Source organism: Somniosus microcephalus, chromosome 1, assembly GCF_052327205.1.
Source record: "Somniosus microcephalus isolate GS21.2 chromosome 1, FLI_Smic_1.0, whole genome shotgun sequence".
NCBI lineage: Eukaryota > Metazoa > Chordata > Chondrichthyes > Squaliformes > Somniosidae > Somniosus > Somniosus microcephalus.
In genome coordinates, this window is record NC_140987.1 from 322372722 (window position 1) to 322395551 (window position 22830).

The window sequence follows — 22830 nt, forward strand, 5'->3', positions numbered from 1 at the left end:
TCTGATATTGTTTTTGTTTGCATAAGTTTTACTCACTTATACCACTGCCACCATGTTATGTCTTCTAGCGCTCGTAGTGCTTTGTAAAGACGACTCTGGACTCGGTAGTTTGTAATTATAACTACTGTTTTATTTGTGTTGTAATGGCTGCCTGCCGCATGGTGCGGGGTGATATATCCAAGTGCTGTGTGGCGCCTGCGCACTACTTTCCCAGCATCATAGTGCTGCTACACTTGATTTGAGTGTTAGTACACTTGTACAATGTAGTCCCAACATATCTATGTAACACTTGCATTTATATAGCGCCTTTCACGACCTCAGGACGTCTCAAAGCGCTTTACAGCCAATGAAGTACTTTTGAAGTGGAGTCACTGTTGTAATGTGGGAAACACGGCAGCCAATTTGCGCACAGCAAGCTCCCACAAACAGCAATGTGAAAGTGACCAGATAATCTGTTTTAGTGATGTTTTTTGAGGGATAAATATTGGCCAGGACATCGGGGAGAACTCCACTGCTCTTGTTGTGAGAGTGAGGAACAGTTGGTGTGTTGCACCAATGGTTCAGATCTTTGCATCATTCTGCAATTCTCCCAGGGACGGTTGGCGGAGCAGCCATTGAAAGTGGCATCCGCCCGTGTGTGAATTAACAGCAGCAAGCCCAACGCGGGAGGAGAAATTCCTACTGGTTGCTACTGAGGCAGAAATGATAGCATAACTTAAAAGGGAACTGGATAATTATTTGAAAAGCAAGAATATACAGGATACAGGGAAATAAAGTTTCATAGAATCACGGGGGGAGAAATTGGGCTCTGTAACGCCCATTTTGTAGGCACTAATCAGCCTCCTAAAGGTCAAAAATCGGGTCCTAGATGTGTGAGCCCACTTCCAACCGATCTAAACAAGATGTGTGGTAGTGTGCTGCATGGTACACAACCTGGCCATTATGAGGGAACAGCCCTTGCCACCACTTATCAGGCGAGAAGCTGAGGAGCAGGAGCATGAGGAAGAGGAGGAGGAGGAAGAGGAAGCGGAGGAGGAAGAAGAGGAAGTGGAGGAGCAAGTGCAACAGGAAGTGGAGGAACAGGAAGAGGAAGGGACGATACAATGTGGACAGCCCCTTTCTGCCCGGGCTCTGTGATCAAATGATTCATGAGTGATACCAGTAACCTCAACCACAGCTCCCCATTCACCAACAGTCCCACAGTCCTTAGCTTTCCTCTATCACTGACCATCACATTGTCCTCTTTCCGACAACACAAAAATAAAAACCACCAGAAAAGGCACATTCCAATCCAAATTTATAAATTAACTCATGACATAATGCATACAAAAATAAACTAATCACCCTTGTGCACTTCCTTAGTGCCTCTTCTGTGTGCCTTTGCCTCTTCTAGTGCTTCCATGAGGTGCTTCCCCAGTGGCTGCAGCATGGGTGGTGCTGACCTCCAGTTCAGGAAACTGCAGATGGCCTTGGAAGATGACCTTGTTGCCTTGATGTCAAGGGCAGTCACTCTCACCTCACTTCCGGAATTCAGCTCCTTTTGTCCATGTTTGGACCAAGGCTGTAATGAGGTCTGGAGCTGAGTGGTCCTGGTGGAACCCAAACTGAGCATCGGTGATCAGGTTGTTGGTGAGTAAGTGCTGCTTGATAGCACTGTCGATGACACCTTCCATCACTTTGCTGATGATTGAGAGTAGACTGATGGGACGGTAATTAACCGGATTGGATTTGTCCTGCTTTTTGTGGACAGGACATACCTGGGCAGTTTTCCACATTGTCGGATAGATACCAGTGTTATAGTTGTACTGGAACAGCTTGGCTAGAGGTGCAGCTAGTTCTGGAGCACAAGTCTTCAGCATGATAGCCGGGATGTTGCCGGGACCCATAGCTTTTGCTGTATCCAGTGCACTCAGCCATTTCTTGATATCACATGGAGTGAATCGAATTGGCTGAAGACTGGCTTCTGTGATGGTGGGGACCTCGGGAGGAGGCAGAGATGGATCGTCCACTTGGCACTTCTGCGTGAAGTTGGTTGCAAATGCTTCAGCTTTGTCTTTTGCACTCACGTGCTGGGCTCCGCCATCATTGAGGATAGGGATATTCACGGAGCCTCCTCCTCCCGTTAGTTGTTTAATGGTCCACCACCATTCACGACTGGATGTGGCAGGACTGCAGAGCTTTGATCTGATCCATTGGCTGTGGGATTGTCTATAGCATGCTGCTTCCTCCTACTTGTCACTCCTACTTATACTGTCATGAACAGATGCATCTGCGACAGGTAGATTGGTGAGGACGAGGTCAAGTAGGTTTTTCCCTCGTGTTGGTTCTCTCACCACCTGTCGCAGGCCCAGTCTGGCAGTTATGTCCTTCAGGACTCGGCCAGCTCGGTCAGTAGTGGTGCTACCGAGTCACTCTCTGTGCTTCTTCCAAGTGGTGTTCAACATGGAGGAGTACTGATTCGTCAGCTGAGGGAGGGCGGTAGGCGGTAATCAGCAGGAGGTTTCCTTGCCCATGCTTGACCTGAAGCCATGAGACTTCATGGAGTCTGGAGTCAACATTGAGGACTCCCAGGGCCACTCCTTCCCGACTGTATACCACTGTGCCACCACCTTGGGGGGTCTGTCCTGCCGGTGGGACAGGGCATACCCAGGGATGGTGATGGAGGAGTTTGGGACATTGGCTGAAAGGTATGATCTGTGAGTATGACTATGTCAGGTTGTTGCTTGACTAGTCTGTGGGGCAACTCTCCCAATTTTGGCACAAGTCCCCAGATGTTAGTGAGGAGGATTTTGTAGGGTCAACTGGGCTGGGTGTGCCGTTGCCCTGTCCGTAGCCGGTGCCGAGGTCCATCCGGTTTCATTCTTTTAATCATTTTTCGTAGCGGTTTGTTACAACCGAGTGGCTTGCTAGGCCATTTGCCTCCATTTGCCTGGATGAGTGCAGCTCCGACAACACTCAAGAAGCTTGACACCATCCAGGACAAAGCAGCTCGCTTGATTGGTGTAGGGTATGTGCTTTAAGTCAGAACTACTTTTTACAGCTCCTGTATACTGTAGTACCGGCAGTAACCACACCGGTATATAAGCTGTGCGCATGCCTCTGTACTCCAGTCTAGAGATGACCCTCCTCCAGTAAAGACCTGTTGTTTGTTATATACAGCACCCATGTAATTCTTTATCCACTGAACCACGGATCTAACTGTGGCGACGAGTGTTGATGCGAATCTACCTGCAACATTAAACAAAAAAAACAACAACAAAAAAAAGTCGAGTCCAGGAACACGGGCGTCGACCGCGAGCAACCGCCCAGCAGTCAGGCAGAGATCCAACTTCGCTGGGGAGGCTGTGGAGAGCCGGGCTTGGTTCCCCAGCCACAACGAGCAGTAAGAGACCGAAGACAGGTCCTGAGCAGACCCTTCCTGAGCAGCGGCGGCTGGAGCCGACCGACGGCAGAGAGAGAGAGCCGGGCAGCATCGACGGGGTAAGAAAAAGGGTGAAGAGAGCAGGGCGCAGCCGGGGGTTGATCACCGAGCGGCGTCGTGGAAAAATACTGCAAAACCGGAGAGAGAGAGGGTAAGAAACAGCCGGGTTCCAGACCGAGCGGCGTCGACAAATATCAAGAGAAGAACGCGCAGAGCACAGCCAGGGATCACGGGCTGATCAGGGTCCGCGGGGCGAAGCAAGGGGAGACGCCATTGAGCCGTGGAGAAGCAGGGAGAGCGCGGGAGACGGCATTGAGCCGCGGAGAAGCAGGGAGAGCACGGGAGGTGCCATTGAGCCGCGGAGAAGAAGGAAGAGCGTGGGAGACGCCATTTTGCAAAGCCGCAGCGGAGAAGACGGGCGAGCGCGGGAAGGAAGGAAAGCGTGGGAGACGCCATTTTGTGCCAGCGGAGAAGAAGGGGAAGCACGGGAGGCGCCATTGGGGATAGTTAACGCACAACCAAGGATGCCGAAGAGTGGCAGTATCTCTACGTTCGACAATGAAGTCGAAGATTGGGCAACATATGTGGAAAGTATTGAGGTGTACTGCAGGGCAAATGAAGTGCCAGATGCTAATAAAGCACTGGTTCTGTTAAATTCCATGGGTGCAAAAACTTATGGGTTACTGCGGAATCTAATAACCCCAGAGAAGCCGGTAAACAAGGATTTTGGAAGCATAGTAGAAATCCTACAGGACCACTTAAGCCCTACACCGCTGCTGATAGCAGAACGATTTAAGTTCCATAAAAGGAACCAACACAAAGACGAAAGCAATGCTGAGTACCTAACGGAACTGTGCAAGCTATCGAAATACTGCCAGTTTGGAGCGGGACTAGCAGACACGTTAAGGGACAAGTTTGTGTGTGGGCTACAAAGTGAAGGAACCCAGAAACGGCTTCTATCAGAAAAGGACCTTACGCTGGACAAAGCTTTCAATATGGCAGTATCACACGAAGCAGCCGCAAGGGGCGCTGCAGAGATACAATGGAGACCACAAGAATACGGCACCAACGAAATGACCTATGGAACAGGGAAGTGCTATCGCTGCGGCAGAACAACACATGACCAGAAAGATTGTTGGTTCAAGGACCAAGTGTGCAGACAGTGTGGGAAAGCAGGACACATAGCAAGAGTCTGCAGGTCTGGGAAGAAAACCAACAGTAAGAAATCTCCACAGGAGAAGTACAAAAGGTACACCAGGTGATGGACAGTGGTTCAGACGAACAGAAAAGTGACACAGACTCCGGAAGCAAGGAGCTGGGTTGTCTGAAACTACATAATGTAACTGAAATAGAGGATCACCAGATTATCTGGGTTACACTCAAGATAGACGGAGTCGAAGTGAAAATGGAATTGGACACAGGGTCAGCTCTAACAGTCATAAATCAAAAAGACTACAGGCGGCTATTTTCACACATACCCTTGAAAGCTACGGAGATTGCCTTGAAGCCATATACGGGGCAAAAAGTCTACCCCAAAGGAAAAATAAGGGTGAAAGTCACATAAAGGTCAGGAAATACCTAAAATGGATATACAGGTAGACTACCCTTTATCCGGACTTCCGAAAACCGAAACCCTCTAAAAACCGAAGGTTTTTTCGTTCAGCGTAAGTCGTGCGTACGACTTACGCTGAACGAAAAAACCTTCGGTTTTTAGAGGGTTCCGGTTGCGGAAGTTCGGATAAAGGGTAAGTCGTGCGCACGACCCCCCGCCGACCCCCCCGCCAGCCCCGACAACCGCCGACCCCGCCAGCCCCGACAACCGCCGACCCCGCCAGCCGCCGACCCCGCCGGCCCCGACAACCGCCGACCCCCCCGCGGACCCCGCCGGCCCCGACAACCGCCGACCCCCCCCGTGGACCCCGCCAGCCCCGACAACCGCCGACTCCGCCAGCCGCCGACCCCCCCGCGGACCCCGCCGGCGCCAACCCCGCCAGCCCCGACAACCGCCGACCCCCCCACGGACCCCGCCAGCCCCGTCAACCGCCGACCCCGCCAGCCCCGACAACCGCCGACCACCCCCACGTACCCCGCCGGCCCCGACCCCCGCCGACCCCGACTGACTTACGCTGAGCGTCAACGTAAGTCGTGTGCACGACCCCCCGCCGACCCCCCCGCGGACCCCCGCCGACCCACCTTCTGAAATCCGAAATTCTCCTTTATCCGAAACTCGGCTGGTCCCGAGGTTTTCGGATAAAGGATAGTCTACCTGTATATGTATTGCCAAATGGAGGACCACCACTGCTAGGACGTGAGTGGATCCGGAAGATACATTTAGATTGGCATTCCATACAGGCACTGAAGGTGGAGGCCAAAAATGATGACGACGTCACACCTGGACGACTGTCAAAAATGCTAACTGATGCAAAAGAAGTGTTCCAGGAGGGACTAGGAACACTAAAAGGAATAACAGCAACAATTAAAATAGAGGATAATGCAAGCCCAAAGTTTCTGAAGGCCAGACCAGTGCCTTATGCGATCAGACCAGCGGTTGAAGCAGAGCTGGAAGGGTTGGAACATTCAGGAGCACTGTCCAAAGTGGACTGGAGCGAGTGGGCTACACCCAACGTCCCTGTAATGAAGAGGTCGTTGAGTAATACGCCTGGGGAACCAAAGAAGATCCGCATCTGTGGGGATTTTAAGGTGACAGTGAACCCAGTCCTTCACACGGTGCAATATCCGCTTCCACGAATTGAGGATATTTTCGCCTCGCTATCTGGTGGTAAACGCTTCACCAAAATTGATCTAGCCCAGGCGTACTTGCAAATGGAGGCAGAAGAAGCTTCGAAACATTACCTTACGATCAACACCCATAAAGGTCTCTATCAATACAACCGGCTGGTGTTTGGAGTAGCCTCAGCTCCGGCTATCTGGCAAAGGGCGATGGATCAGGTCCTGCAAGGGATTCCAGGGACCCAGTGTTATTTGGACGACATCTTGGTCACGGGCGAAAATGACGGTGATCACCTCGCTAACTTGGAGAAGGTGCTCGCCAGATTAAAGGAATATGGGCTACGAGCTAATCGCCACAAGTGCAAGTTTTTCCAGAAACAGATCTCATATTGCGGCCATGTCATTGATGAAGAGGGGTTACATAAGGCCCCTGACAAGATTGAGGCAGTAGTCAAGGCTCCAGCACCGGAAAATGTGTCACAACTGAGGTCGTTCCTCGGGCTGGTAAACTATTACCACAAGTTCTTACCAAATTTGTCTATGGTACTACACCCGCTGAACACCCTACTGCAAACAGGGGTGCCATGGAAGTGGGATGACGAATGTAGACGAGCTTTCCAGAAGTGTAAAGAATTGATCACATCAAAAGAGGTGTTGGCCCATTTCAACCCAGCACTACCAATTCGTTTGGCATGTGATGCATCGCCCTATGGCATTGGAGCGGTGCTGTCGCACAAATTCCCAGACAGGTTGGAGAGGCCAGTGGCCTTTGCGTCTCGGTCACTAACCTCAGCCGAGCGCAACTACGCCCAGATTGACAGGGAGGCCCACAGCCTAGTACGGGGAGTAAAAAAATTCAACCATTATCTGCATGGGCAGAAGTTCACCTTGCTGACTGACCACCAACCACTTGTCTCCATCTTTAATCCTAAGAAGGGCGTGCCAGTAATGACTGCACAGTGGTTACAAAGATGGTCCCTGTTTCTAGGGGCGAATCAATATGAAATAGAATGTAAAGGCAAGAAACAGCATGGGAACGCTGATGGGCTATCGCGCCTGCCACTGCCTACGGTGGAGGAAGCACCAGCAGTGGACCCTATCGAGATATTTTATTCGTCGATAATTGAACGATTGCCAGTAACAAACGCGGATATAGAGAAGGAGACCCGCAATGATCCGACGCTGTCACGGGTATATGAATTGACGGTGAGGGGATGGCCAACACATGGCGACTCACTGTTGCCAGCATTCTCATCCAGAAGAGAACAGCTGTCAGTATGCCAGGGGACAGTGATGTGTGGATCCAGAGTGGTGATTCCACCGAAGTTAAGGGAAAGAGTGCTAAAGGAGCTACATGAAGGTCATCTGGGGGGAGTGAAAATGAAAAGCCTTGCTAGGGCTTATGTGTGGTGGCCGGGAATCGATCAACAAATCGAAGACCTAACTAAGAGCTGCTTAGGATGCCAGAAGGTCCAAAATGCACCACCACATGCCCCTCTACACCCATGGGAGTGGCCCTCCTCTCCATGGCAATGGGTGCACATTGATTTCGCTGGTCCATTCATGGACTCAATGTTCTTAATAGCAGTGGATGCTCATTCAAAGTGGCCTGAGGTGATAAAGATGTCTTCAACCACTACAGAGAAAACGATTGCAGTCCTACGGACCATATTTGCCAGAAACGGTTTGCCAGAGCAGATCTGCTCTGATAATGGACCACAGTTTGTGTCTGACGAGTTCCAAAAATTCATGAAAAGGAATGGGGTAAGGCATTACACATCTGCCCCGTATCATCCAGCCACCAATGGATTGGCTGAGAGGTTCGTACAAACCTTTAAGAAGGCAATAAAAGCCATGTGCGACGAGGAAATTCCACTACAGCATAAGATGGACAATTTCTTATTAGCCTACCGAAACGCGACACATGCAGTTACCAACCAGACCCCGGCCATGATGTTCTTTAACAGAAGGTTGAGATCTCGTCTGGATTTGCTCAGACCAAATGTGCGAAGAAATGTTGAGGACAAACAATTCCAGCACATCAATGAGAAGCCGACAAGGAGCTTCAATGTAGGGCAACCAGTCTTGGCCCGTGACTATCGAACAGAGAAGTGGCAACCCGGAACGATATGTACAAGGCAGGGGCCATTAATGTGCACAGTGGATGTCGGGGAGAACATTGTGAGATGCCACGTCTGTTAAGTCTGTGTGTTATATTGAGAATTACTACACAGACCACAAGAGTAAAATTTAACAGGTCTTTACTAGTCGAAGGTCAGGGCGGAACTGCCCAATAAATCATTACACAGCACTTATATACCGGTGTGGTCACCACCGGTATTACAGTATACAGCAGCCAAGATAAAGTAGTGCAACCCTTAAAATAGTTCTCTTAAAGGTGAAACGGTTACATACACTACAAATCCTCCCTTTTTAGCTTAACAGTATATATTCCCCATTAAACATAACATCATAACATAGATACACAACTTCATGTAAAAACAGTTTACAGATTCAGTCTCTCTGGAGGCTTCCTGACTCGGTCCGGATAACGCCTCGGTGGTGTAGTAGTTTTCGGTGGTGTAGTAGGTTCTTTTGGCAAGGTCGATTCGGCTTGAATGCCAGTGTCGGGTTCATCTGATTCCAGTATCACCGGATCGGAGGTAGATACTATGGGTATCTCTGCTTCATCATTAGGCGTATAGAGTTGTGGAGTAGGTTGTCCCTTTTCGGATGACGCTATGATCTGGTCAACATGGCGCCTTATTATGCTTTCACCAATGTCCACGGTATACATCAACGGTCCTAGTCGTGTGCAAATAGTTCCAGGCTGCCATTTCTCGGTACGGTAGTCCCGGGCCAAAACTTGTTGACCTATCTGGAAGGTTCTAGTTGGCCTTTCATTCATGCCTTGAAATTGTCGGTTCTCTACGTCCCTTCTGATGTTTGGCTTGATCAAATCCAGCCGGCATCTTAGTCTTCTATTGAAAAACATCATGGCGGGAGTTTGGTTTGTGACCGCATGTGTTGCATTCCTGTACGCCAACAAGAAGTTATCTACCTTATGTTGTAGATTTATGTCTTCATTACCCATGGCCTTTATGGCCTTCTTGAAGGTCTGGACAAACCTTTCAGCTAATCCATTGGTGGCGGGATGGTATGGGGCGGACGTGTAGTGCTTAACCCCATTGTTTTTTAAGAACTTCCTGAATTCTTCGGACACAAATTGCGGTCTGTTATCAGAACAGATCTGTTCCGGCAGCCCATTCCTGGCAAATATGGTCCTTAATACTGTGATGGTTTTTTCCGTGGTGGTGGAGGACATCTTTATTACCTCTGGCCACTTGGAGTGTGCATCCACCGCGATTAAGAACATTGAGTCCATAAATGGACCAGCAAAGTCGATATGTACCCTTTGCCATGGAGATGAGGGCCACTCCCATGGATGTAGAGGGGCTTGTGGTGGGGCGTTTTGGACCTTCTGGCATCCTAGACAGCTCTTGGTCATTTCTTCGATGTCTCCATCGATACCTGGCCACCACACAAACGCTCTGGCTAGATTCTTCATTTTCACTCCACCCAGATGCCCCTCGTGAAGCTCCTTTAGCACTTTACTCTGGAGTTTGGGTGGAATCACCACTCTGGATCCACACATCAAGGTTCCTCGGCACACTGACAGCTGTTCTCTTCTTTGTGAGAATGCTGGCAACAGTGGTTCGCCATGTGCTGGCCATCCCTTCACCGTTAAATCGTAGACTCGTGAGAGAGTCGGGTCATTTCTCATTTCCTTTTCAATGGTAGAATTTGTTACTGGTAGACATTCCACTATGGTTGAGTGGAACATCTCCACTGGGTCCACTGTAGGCGCCTCTTCTACCGTTGGCAACGGTAGGCGCGATAAACCGTCAGCATTCCCATGCTGTTTTGATCCTTTGTATTCTATGTCATATTGGTGTGCCCCTAGGAAAAGGGACCACCTCTGTAGCCTTTGCGCTGTCATAATGGAAACGCCCTTTTTAGGGTTGAATATGGATACCAACGGCTGGTGGTCTGTCAGCAGTGTAAACTTCTTGCCCTGCAGGTAATGATTAAACTTCTTTACTCCCCACACAAGGCTGAGAGCCTCCCTATCTATCTGAGCATAGTTGCGCTCAGCGGAGGTCAATGATCTGGATGCAAATGCGACTGGCCTTTCCGAGCCATTTGGCAACTTGTGTGAGAGTACTGCTCCAATACCATAAGGAGAAGCATCACAAGCTAAACGAATAGGTAGTGTTGGGTTGAAGTGAGCCAACACTTCCTCTGAGGTGATCAATGCCTTGCTTTTGCGAAAGGCCTTCTTACAGTCCTCGCTCCACTTCCATGGTACTTCTTTCTGCAAAAGAGCATTCAGCGGGTGCAGCACCATGGACAGATTTGGCAGAAACTTATGGTAATAGTTAATCAACCCTAGGAACGACCTCAACTGGGATACATTTTCCGGAGCGGGAGCCTTCACAACAGCTTCGATCTTGTCAGGTGACTTGTGCAGCCCCTCCTGGTCAATGACATGACCACAGTGCGAGATCCGTTTCTGAAAGAACTCACATTTCTGGCGATTAACTCGAAGGCCATATTCCTTCAACCTGGTGAGCACCAGTTTCAAATTTGCAAGGTGTTCCTCATCGTCATCTCCTGTAATCAGGATATCGTCCAGGTAACATTGAGTGCTTGGAATTCCCTGTAATACCTGCTCCATGGCCCTCTGCCAAATTGCTGGAGCCGAAGCCACTCCAAAAACCAGTCTATTATATCGATACAAGCCTCTGTGCGTGTTGATTGTGAGATACTGGCGCGACTCTTCCTCAACTTCCATCTGTAAGTACGCTTGCGCCAGGTCTATCTTGGTGAAGTGTTTCCCGCCAGACAATGAAGCAAAGATATCCTCAAGCACCGGATTAACTGTGATTTTGAAGTCTTCACAGATGCGGACCTTCCCCGGTTCCCCTGGCTTGTTACTCGACGAACGCTTCATGACAGGAACAATGGGCGTGGCCCACTCACTCCAGTCCACCTTAGACAGTACTCCTGAACGTTCTAGCCCTTCCAGCTCAGCTTCCACAGCAGGTCGTATCGCATAAGGTACCGGTCTGGCTTTGAAAAATTTTGGGTTTGCATGTTCTGCAATCTTGATTTTTGCCTTAATTCCTCTCAGTGTTCCCAGTCCCTGTTGGAACACCTCTTTAGCCTCATCCAATATTCTGGACAATCGTTCAGGTTTGACATCTTTTTTTCCGGAATCTACCGTTATTGCTTTTAGGGAGTGCCAGTCCATATTTATTTTCCTGATCCACTCCCGTCCCAGAAGTGGTGGACCTCCCTCAGGTAGTACATATAAGTCCATTCCTTGGTGTTCTTTGCCCTTGTGTATCACCTTGACTTTTATCTTTCCGAGGGGGTATACTTTTTGCCCCGTGTATGTCTGCAATACTATCTCCGTATCCCGTAGGGGAATATGTGTGAATAACCTTTTGTAATCTTGCTTATTCATGACCGTCAATGCCGATCCGGTGTCCAATTCCATCTTCACTTGGACTCCTGCTATCTGCAGTGTGACCCAGATAGTTTGTCGGGCAGCTTCCTTACTCACATTGTGAATTCTCAGACTACCCAGTTCCTTGCTGTTGGAGTCTGAATCCGAATTCTGTTCATCCGAACTCTTCTCAGCCACCTTATGTACCTTTCTGCACCTTTCCTGCGGTGACTTTTTGTTGCTGGTCTTCTTTCCTGACCGGCATACTTTAGCTATGTGACCAAGCTTGCCACATTTTCTACATTCCTGGTTTTTAAACCAGCATTGGTTCTGATCGTGTGTCGTCTTTCCACAACTATAACATTTCGTTGTACCCAAAGCCATTTGATCTACGCTGAGTACCATTGCCTTCAGCTGCATTTCCGCAGTGCCTCTCGCTGCGGCTTCGTGCGATGCTGCAATAGTGACAGCCTTATCAAGTGTAAGATCATTCTCTTCAAGCAGCCGCTTTTGTGTTCCTTCTTTCGACAATCCACACACGAATTTGTCTCTCAGTGCCTCTGTCAGACTTTCCCCAAACTGACAGTATTTCGCTAGCTTACGCAGTTCAATTAAATACTCCGCGTTGCTTTCCTCTTTCAGTTGCGTTCTCGCATAAAATTTAGATCGTTCCGCTAACATCAGCGGTGTGGGGTTCAAATGATTTCTCAGGACAGCAACAATTTTAGCGAAAGTCTGATCCGCCGGTTTAGCTGGTGATAGAAGATGCTTCAATAGCCCGTATGTCTTCGCACCCATTGAGTTTAGTAAGGTTAGTGCTTTATCTTCATCTGATATTTTATTTGCCTTACAATATATCTCTATGCATTCTACATACGTGACCCAATCTTCAACATCGGGATCGAAATCGTTGATGTTACCACGCTTAGGCATCCTCGCAATCTTCTTGAGAAACAAAAGGAAATTTTTCTTTTATTTTTTTTTCCAAAATGGCGGTTTCCCGCGCTTGTCTTCTTCCCCCGCCTACGAAAATGGCGGCTTCCCGCGTTTGCCTTTCTCCCCCGCTGGCTGTAATGGCGATTGCTGTATTGCTGCGTTCGCCCTCCCCAGCGGCTTTCAAATCATGCCTCCCAGCCCCTCTTGCAGTCCGGTCCTTTCCCCCGGCTGCGGCTGAGTTCTCTGCGGTTTTTGTTTTTATTTTCTCCCGCGCCTTACGCTGACCCGGTCGCTGTGCCTCGCGGCCTCGGTAGCTGCCCGGCCTTTTTTTTACCGGTCGCGGTCGAGCTCTCTCTCGACGCTGTTGCGTCTCCCAGCCCGCTTGCAGCCCGGTCTCTCACACCGGCTGCGTTTGCATTCACCGCGGCTTCCGTGCCTTACGCTGCCCCAGTCTCAGCGCCTCTGGCCCCGACTTCTGTCCGGCTCTTTTCCCCGGCCGTGGTCGAGTTCTCCGCCCTTATATCCTCCGTTTTTCCCTCCCCTACTTCACAGCCAACGTGGCCGACTTGCTCTCGTCGCTGATCGGCTTACCCACCACCGTGATAGAAGGGATGATCCTGTCTGTTGCTGATGGAAGGCTTCGTGTCAGAATTCTTCCTGTGCTCTGCAGACCCGAGTCTTTTCTCAGCAGAATGATGAGGGCGTATGCCTCCTCTCGACGCCCGTTAAACTGCCTTGGATGTATCTCTGCCGCAGGTTAAGATCGTACTCGTCGCCACTGTTAAGTCTGTGTGTTATATTGAGAATTACTACACAGACCACAAGAGTAAAATTTAACAGGTCTTTACTAGTCGAAGGTCAGGGCGGAACTGCCCAATAAATCATTACACAGCACTTATATACCGGTGTGGTCACCACCGGTATTACAGTATACAGCAGCCAAGATAAAGTAGTGCAACCCTTAAAATAGTTCTCTTAAAGGTGGAACGGTTACATACACTACAACGTCGATCAGATCTTAGCATCACAGGAAGGCGTCAACCCCATGTCTCGAGTACCTGGGGATGAACCCGACATACCGGTAGCATCTACTTCAGACCCAGTAGCAGTGGAACCCGATGAACTACCCGATGAAAAGGGGTCAGAATCGCCTCTGCGCCAAGAACAAGAACCTCCGGAAAGGCGCTATCCCGAAAGGGTCAGGAAGCCGCCCCAAAGACTGAATCTATAAATGGACTTTTTGTTACTGAATGTACATGTAAAAATGTAATTGTTATTTGAATATTAAGGGGGTATTATTAATCCAAAAAGGGAGGAATTGTAGTGTATGTGCTTTAAGTCAGAACTACTTTTTACAGCTCCTGTATACTGTAGTACCGGCAGTAACCACACCGGTATATAAGCTGTGCGCATGCCTCTGTACTCCAGTCTAGAGATGACCCTCCTCCAGTAAAGACCTGTTGTTTGTTATATACAGCATCCGTGTAATTCTTTATCCACTGAACCACGGATCTAACAATTGGCACCCCATCCACCACCTTAAACATTCACTCCCTCCACCACCGGCGTACCGTGGCTACAGTGTGTACCATCTACAAGATGCACTGCAGCAACTCGCCAAGGCTTAATCGGCAGCACTTCCCAAACCTGCGACCTCTTCCACCTAGAAGGACAAGGGCAGCAGGCGCATGGGAACACCATTACCTGCAAGTTCCTCTCCAAGTCACACACCATCCTGACTTGGAAGTATATCGGCCAATCCTTCATCGTCGCTGGGTCAAAATCCTGGAACCCCCTCCCTAACAGCACTGTGGGAGCACCTTCACCACACGGACTGCAGCGGTTCAAGAAGGCAGCTTACCAACACTTTCTCAAGGGCAATTAAGGATGGGCAATAAATGATGGCCTTGCCAGCGACGCCCACATCCCATGAATGAATAAATAAAAAACATCAAAGACCTGGATTCAGAAACACAATACAAAGTGGTTCAACCTGTAAATGATCCCAAACTAGGAGGGGCCCTGGAATCAGAGGAGGCAGCTCAGAAATTACAGAATGAGTTGGAGAGGATGTGTAACTGTGCAGAACAATGGCAGGTGGTGTTTAATGCAGACAAATGTAAAGTACTGCACATAGGAAGAAAAGGTAGATGACACCCGTACTCATGGGTGAAGCTGAACGAGAACCAGCAGTCTTAATAGACTCGACACTAAACATGTCCAACCAATGCAAAGCCAATTGGATCTAGAGCTCCATCAGCCAAACTGTGGAATACAAGTCAGAGGAGAAAGTCATCAAATTATACAGTCAGACCAAACCTTGGTGTAGAAATCAGTCTCTGGTGGTGGCACAAAGAGGGCCGAATGGTTTACCTCATCCTTAAATATCTTGTGCTATTGTGGTCAATGAGGGCTTTCAGTGAGTCATTCATCTGTACTGTCATAGTGACAGTCACAACGGACCTCAACTTTTCTGCTTCCAGATCCTTGCAGACACTGAATGGAACGTGGCAGGGATAAGTCATGATATTGTTCAGTACAGCACTGGGGACATTACAGGGACCCTGCCTGCGCAGCTGCACACGTTTATACAGTGCACCAACCAACCCCAGAGCAGGGGCATCTCCAGCTCTACTGCATTGCTCACTTCCCAAGGTACAGGGTATTGACTGTATGTATGGACCCATTCATCATTGTCCGTATATAAGGGTCCATTCATCACTGACTCTATATATGGAACTATTCAACATTGACTGTATGAATTCATGGCCCCAGCAACAATTCAAGGCATCCCTAAATAGGGAGTGATATTATTCCCTCAAAATGCAAATTGCACTCAGTTCCTGTCATAAACTAATGCACGTTATGATTCTGTCACCATCTTGATACTCAACACTGAAAGTTCAAACAGCAATTCAGAAACAGCAGCGGACACAAAAACTTTGCTAGTACCTTGGGTTTTGTTCTCAGGGCCATGAAACACCCTCTGAATGTACAAAGTACAGTGCCATGGGATCTTTTACATCCACCTGAGAGGGCAGACTGGGCCTCGAAGAAGAGGATGGTGGAGTTGGAGAGCAGGGATTGTGAATGAGAAAGGTTGGATGGAGAAAGACTCAGACTGTTAGTTCCCGGTGAACCCTACTAAGTTATATGGGACCCCGCTCGATAGAGGTGATGTGGTCGGGTTATCCACATAGACAGTAGTGCTTGAAGCTCCAGTGTCCAGCAGATAGGTCCCTTGCACCTTCTCCACCCCCATCTTCACGCACGGTCTCTTCCAAGCATTATAACTTAGTGGGCACAAGTAAATGGGCTGAGAAACCCCTAGTCATGGGTCGGGATTGTTCGGGGCAGATGGGATTACGCTGCCCGCTGCCACGTCCACCCTACCCTGCCCTGCCGGAAAGACTGCATGGAGAGCAGCCACTTATATTGCAAACAGATCAGTGCTGCTTCCTGCCACAGCTGCGGCTTTCTGCACTGGCGCTGGAGGATCACCTTTCCCGCTCCTTTTGTCAGAGACTGGGCAGTCTTTCCTCCAGTGCCCTTTACTCCCGCACCCATAACAACCCTGCTTCTTCTCTGAGCTACCCCCTTCCTGGCGCCACTCTCTTCTAACGTTGCCTCCACTGGGCTTTAACTCATGTACTCTGCCCTTTGGTTTGTCATCCTCACTGCTACCATTCTTAAAAGAGAGAGTTAACTGCCGGATCACACTCTCTTCTGTGGTCTGGGGATCCCTGGAATCGAACCACCCCTCTGCTTTGGCCTTGATCCTGGGCAGGCTGTTCACCACCAGTGTCCTCAGCCAAAGAGCCTTAGGCTCCCCCTGCAGCTGCGCCCGGTCGGGCACCCCCACACAGGCACTCTGGTAGACGGGCCTAAGCCTGTCCACGAAAGCCTGCGGTGCCTCCCCAGCTGACTGCAGTGTCCTTTCCACTCGGGAGAAGAGACTTCCATCATTGAGGCCCATAGCCTCTAGGATACCATCCTTTATCCCCCTAATGTACCCTGCCCCCTCTTGCTACCCGCTGAGAGCGACTGGTACAACCTACTATTCAGGGAAAATAGAAGTAATTTGGCTGTCTCAGCTTCGTTACAATTATTGATCCCCCCACCTGATCCACATCCGTAAAATGAACAGATGGGTCCCCTTTGCTGGTCAGTTTGGTTAGGTTAGAGACCATTGCCTGCAGCTGGGGGGTCGTATACGGGACCACAAAGTCACTCTGCAGTGCTCCTTGCGCTTGACCATCTACGGGCGCACCGTATTTCCTCTGCCGGACAGGACACATGGGTCCTGGTCCCGGCACTTTGGGCGGTTGTTGAGCATCTTTCTCTGCCTTACAGTCCTCCTTATCTTCCTCCTGCTCTTCCTCATCTACCCGGGCCATTCCCGGAGCTACCAGGCAGACCATCCCTTGGCCTTAGATAGAGCATCGGTCAAATTCCGGATCTGCTCGTGGCAAGGACCATGATTACCCGTATCAAACCCTCCAGTGCTGGCGACTCTGTATGCCACCTGAATATCCTTCAACTGCTCTCCCAGCACCTTTACCTCACTCGACAAGTGAGCGTTCTCCTCCCTAACCATCCTCCCGTTCCCCTTTGCCTCAGTTACCTGGCATTGCAGGAACTCCTTATGGTTATGTAAGGTTTCCTCCTGGCTTATTCTTCCGTGCTTCTCATCCCTTAGCTCAGTGCATAACCTTCTCCCTACTACAGCCCTTGCGTCTGACTGTGCCTCGGACTCCCTGAGCTCTGCCTCTAACTTAGCAACCTGCTTATCTAGCAGTTGGGCTTGTCTTTGTAGACAGACGAGCCATATCGCCTTTTCAATGCTGCGCCTATGCTCCTTGCCCTCCGTCCATTCTGCCGCTGCGTCCACCGGATGCTCAGCATGCAACAAGCCTAGCACCCACTTCTTAGTGACATTAACCTTCTTAAACACATATGAAGAAATCCTTTCCTCCATTTGGTATCTTTCACCAGAAGCGCTGTCCATGACTGATTTACACTCCTTTAACCCAGGTCCTGCCGCTGGTCGCGAAGAGATGTAAGCGGCTTTGATCCTAGCCCAATTGCTAGATGGACCGTTCGAATCGCCCCCGCCTTATGCAAGTTCTATACCCGGGAATTATTATTCAGAGTGTAAATGAAATAAGTCACGGACAGGAATGCTTCGGTGAGAAATCGTACTTATATTTATTTGGTCTAACATACACTGGCTAAAACATGCACTACTAAACGTAATCACTGCCTCTGTGGAGAATAAGATCCAGGTTACAAACAACATACATACAGTACACAACTGGGGACTATAACATGCAATAATTCCCTTGTTGCTATGGTGGACTCTAACTCCACCCCTACAAATGAATTACCCAGTCGCATGAGCCCCTTCACCTGGCTGAACCAAACAAAGCTTCCACCCCGGAATAGCCCAAAAACTTCACTTCTGAGAAAAACCCTGAGCCATTACATCTCACCCAGCTTGCCTGGGATATCTGGTTACCGGCTTGGGACACTCGAGACCATGCTTACCACCACACACAGTCGGTCTCGATTGCTCCGCTCAGCGGCTTCTTCCTCTGGTACTTCTTGTTAGGTCGATCTTGGTGGAGCAGGTCGAGAGAGAGAAAGACTGGTGGAAAAGGATCTATCTTTATAGGAATCAGGATACCCCTATCTTTCCTGCCAATCTTTAAAATCCTTTTGTTTCTAAGCACTCTGGTGCTTAATCAGTGATGGGTCATCATCGGACCCATGAGTATTCCGTGATTGGATTACTGGTCCTAAGTCTGGAACATATCTTCGGTCTTTGTGTTGGGAAAAATTGGCTCCTCTTCGGCTGGCTGAGGCTAGTGGGTTCATTGTTCTGCTTCTCTGCTGAGATGGAGGTGAGAAGTGCTTTTGCATATTAGAGTGGCTTTCTAATAGGTTCAAGTTCAATGGGTGCCTCAGGGTCCTCAGCCCCTTTGTCAATGGCCCCCTTCCTTTTTCCAGGACTGTCGGGCGAACCCATACATTCTGGATGACTGACAGTTCTTTTGTCACAGCCAACTGCCATGCTTTCTCTGGAGTTTTAACAAACCAGTCCCCCACACATCTGCACAGGGTGATCCCACCACAGGGAAAACGCCCTCAGAAAAATCCCATAAAGTCCACAAAAATATTCTCGACTGAGTCCAGTCTTCAAACAGAGACTTTGCAATCTCTTCAAGGCGTACCTAAAAATGAGGTGCCAACCTGGGGAAGCTGCAACACAGTACTACATGCATGCTAAACAGTGGAAGCAGCATGCTATAGACAGAGCTAAGCGATCCCACAACCAATGGATTAGATCAAAGCTCTGCAGTCCTGCCACATAAGGTCATGAATGATGGTGGACCATTAAACAACTGATGGAAGAGAAGGCTCCATGAACATCCCCATCCTCAATGATGATGGAATCCAGCACGTGAGTGCAAAAGACAAGACTGAAGCGTTTGCAACCATCTTCAGCCAGAAGTGCCAAGTGGATGATCCATATTGGCCTACTCCTGAGGTCCCCACCATCACAGAAGCCAGTCTTCAGCCAATTCGATTTACTCCACGTGATATCAAGAAGTGGCTGAGTGCACTGGATACAGCAAAGACTGTGGGCCCCGACAATATCCCAGCTATCATGCTGAAGACTTGTGCTCCAGAACTAGCCACACCTCTAGCCAAGCTGTTCCTGTGCAGCTACAACACTGGCATCGGCGGGAAACCTGAGCGGCAGAGCGGGGTATAAAAGTCCCCAGAGACCAGGTAAGGTCTCACAGCGTCAGCGGGAAACCTGAGCGGCAGAGCGGGGTATAAAAGTCCCCAGAGACCAGGTAAGGCCTCACAGCGTCGGCGGGAAACCTGAGCGGCAGAGCGGGGTATAAAAGTCCCCAGAAACCAGGTAAGGTCTCACAGCATCGGCGGGAATCCTGAGCGGCAGAGCGGGGTATAAAAGTCCCCAGAAACCAGGTAAGGTCTCACAGCGTCGGCAGGAAACCTGAGCGGCAGAGCGGGGTATAAAAGTCCCCAGAGACCAGGTAAGGTCTCACAGCGTCGGCGGGAAACCTGAGCGGCAGAGCGGGGTATAAAAGTCCCCAGAGACCAGGTAAGGTCTCACAGCGTCGGCGGGAAACCTGAGCGGCAGAGCGGGGTATAAAAGTCCCCAGAAACCAGGTAAGGTCTCACAGCGTCGGCGGGAATCCTGAGCGGCAGAGCGGGGTATAAAAGTCCCCAGAAACCAGGTAAGGTCTCACAGCGTCGGCGGGAAACCTGAGCGGCAGAGCGGGGTATAAAAGTCCCCAGAGACCAGGTAAGGTCTCACAGCGTCGGCGGGAAACCTGAGCGGCAGAGCGGGGTATAAAAGTCCCCAGAGACCAGGTAAGGTCTCACAGCGTCGGCGGGAAACCTGAGCGGCAGAGCGGGGTATAAAAGTCCCCAGAGACCAGGTAAGGTCTCACAGCGTCGGCGGGAAACCTGAGCGGCAGAGCGGGGTATAAAAGTCCCCAGAGACCAGGTAAGGTCTCACAGCGTCAGCGGGAAACCTGAGCGGCAGAGCGGGGTATAAAAGTCCCCAGAGACCAGGTAAGGTTTACCAGTCTCTGAACTCGGAGGGAAGGAGAGAGGTAAAAAGTAATCCAAGTGTGACGTCACCAGAAAGTGGGTAAGTGATTGGTTGGTGAGTATTTCTCCCTTTTAAGCTTAAATCTCTTTGGTTTATAGTTTCTAAGGTGTGATATACACCATCTAGAATCGGGGCAGAGGATATTTAAGAATAATATTAAAAATTTAATTAATTACATAGAATGGGAGATCAGGCGATGTGTTGCTGCTGCAATATGTGGGAGCTAGTGAACACCATTGATGCTCACGGTGATCACATTTGCAGTAAGTGTTGGCTGCTCGAGGAACTCCGGCTCCGTGCTGAAGAGCTGGAGACCGAGCTTCAAACACTGAGACACATCAGGGAGGGGGAGAGTTACCTGGACTCTGTGTATCATGAGGTAGTCACACCAATTAGATTAATTAATTCAGATGTAGTCCATGGCCAGGGTCAGGATGGTGTGACTAGAAGTGAGGCAGGTACGGGGATCCAGGAGGTAGTGTTGGAGCAGCCGCAGCCCTTGCACTTGTCCAACAGGTTCGAGGCTCTTACTCCCTGTGGGGACAGGAACAGGGACTGCAGGGAGGATGAGTAACCTGGCCACAGCACCGTGGAGCAGGGGGCCATTCAAGTGGGGGGAGTTAAAAGAAAAGTTGTAGTGGTAGGGGATAGTATCGTTAGGGGGATAGATAGAGTTCTTTGCAGCCGAGAGCCCGGTGCCAGGGTTAAGGACATCTCCTCTGGACTGGAGAGAAACTTGGAGTGGGAGGGGGAGGATCCAGTTGTCGTGGTCCATGTTGGTACCAACGACATAGATAGGACAAGGAAGGAAGTTCTGCTGAGGGAGTTTGAGCAGCTAGGGGCCAAATTAAAAAGCAGAACCACAAGGGTAATAATCTCTGGATTATTACCTGAGCCACGAGCGAATTTGGTTAGGACAAATAAAATTAGAGAGTTAAATGCGTGGCTCAAAGACTGGTGTGGGAGAAATGGGTTTTGCTTCCTGGGACACTGGCACCAGTACTGGGGCAGGAGGGAGCTGTTCCGTTGGGACGGGCTTCACTTGGCCAGTGCTGGGACTAGAGTCCTGGCGGATCATATAACTAGGGCTGTAGAGAGGGCTTTAAACTAACTAGTGGGGGGGAGGTTCCTAGAGAGCAAATAATAAAAATGACAACAGAGAAGGTAATAGACTTAGGTAGCAGTGGGGAAATTAAAAACCAGAGCGTGTCAGGAAGGGGCAGAAGGTATGGAGTAAAAGGTAAAGTAATAAAAAGGGCAAAAGCAGGAACTAAGTGTCACAAAACATCTTTGAAAGTTCTCTATCTGAATGCACGTAGCATTCGTAACAAAATAGATGAGTTAATGGCACAAATAACTACATATGGGTATGATCTTGTGGCCATTACAGAAACATGGCTGCAGGGTGACAATGCCTGGGAATTAAACATACCAGGTTATTTAACGATCAGGAAGGACAGGCAGGAAGGAAGGGGAGGTGGGGTGGCTATGTTAATAAAGGAAGGAATCACTGTAATACAGAGAAATGATATTGGGTCAAAAGATCAGGATAATGAAACAGTTTGGGTGGAGGTAAGGAATAATAAGGGGAAAAAAACACTAGTGGGCTTAGTCTATAGGCCTCCGAACAGTGGCAACTCTGTTGGACGGAGTATCAATCAGGAAATAGTTGAGGCTTGTAATAAGGGAACATCTATAATAATGGGGGATTTCAACTACCATATTAATTGGACAAATCAAATTGGGCAGAGCAGCCTTGAGGATGAGTTCATTGAGTGTATTAGGGATGGGTTTCTTGAGCAGTATGTAACTGAACCGACCAGGGGGCAAGCAACCTTAGATCTGGTCCTGTGTAACGAGACGGGATTAATTAAAAGTGTCCTAGTAAAGGATCCCCTTGGAATGAGTGACCATAACATGGTTGAATTCCACATTCAATTAGAGGGTGAGAAGGTTGGATCTCAAACAAGCGTGCTAAGCTTGAATAAAGGAGACTATGAAGGTATGAGAGCGGAATTGAGTAGAGTGGATTGGGAAAATAGATTAAAGGGTAAGACGATACATGATCAATGGTGTACATTCAAGGAGTTATTTTACAACTTCCAAAAAAAATATATTCCACTGAGAAGAAAAGGGTGTAAAAGAAAAGACAGCCATCCGTGGCTAAGTAAAGAAATTAAGGATAGTATTCGACAAAAACAAGGGCATATAAGGTAGCCAAATCTAGTGGGAGGATAGAGGATTGGGAAAACTTTAAAAGACAGCAAAAAATAACAAAAAGATTGATTAAGAAAGGGAAGATAGATTATGAAAGTAAATTAGCAAAAAATATAAAAACAGATAGTAAGAGTTTTTATAGTTATATAAAAAGAAAAAGGGTGGCTAAAGTAAATGTTGGTCCCTTAGAGGATGAGACCGGGAAATTAATGGTGGGAAATATGGAGATGGCAAAAACACTGAATGAATATTTTACATCAGTCTTTACAGTAGAAGACACTAAGACTATCCCAACACTGGACAAACAGGGGGCTAAAGGGGGGGAGGAGCTAAACACAATCAAAATCACTAAGGAAGTGGTAC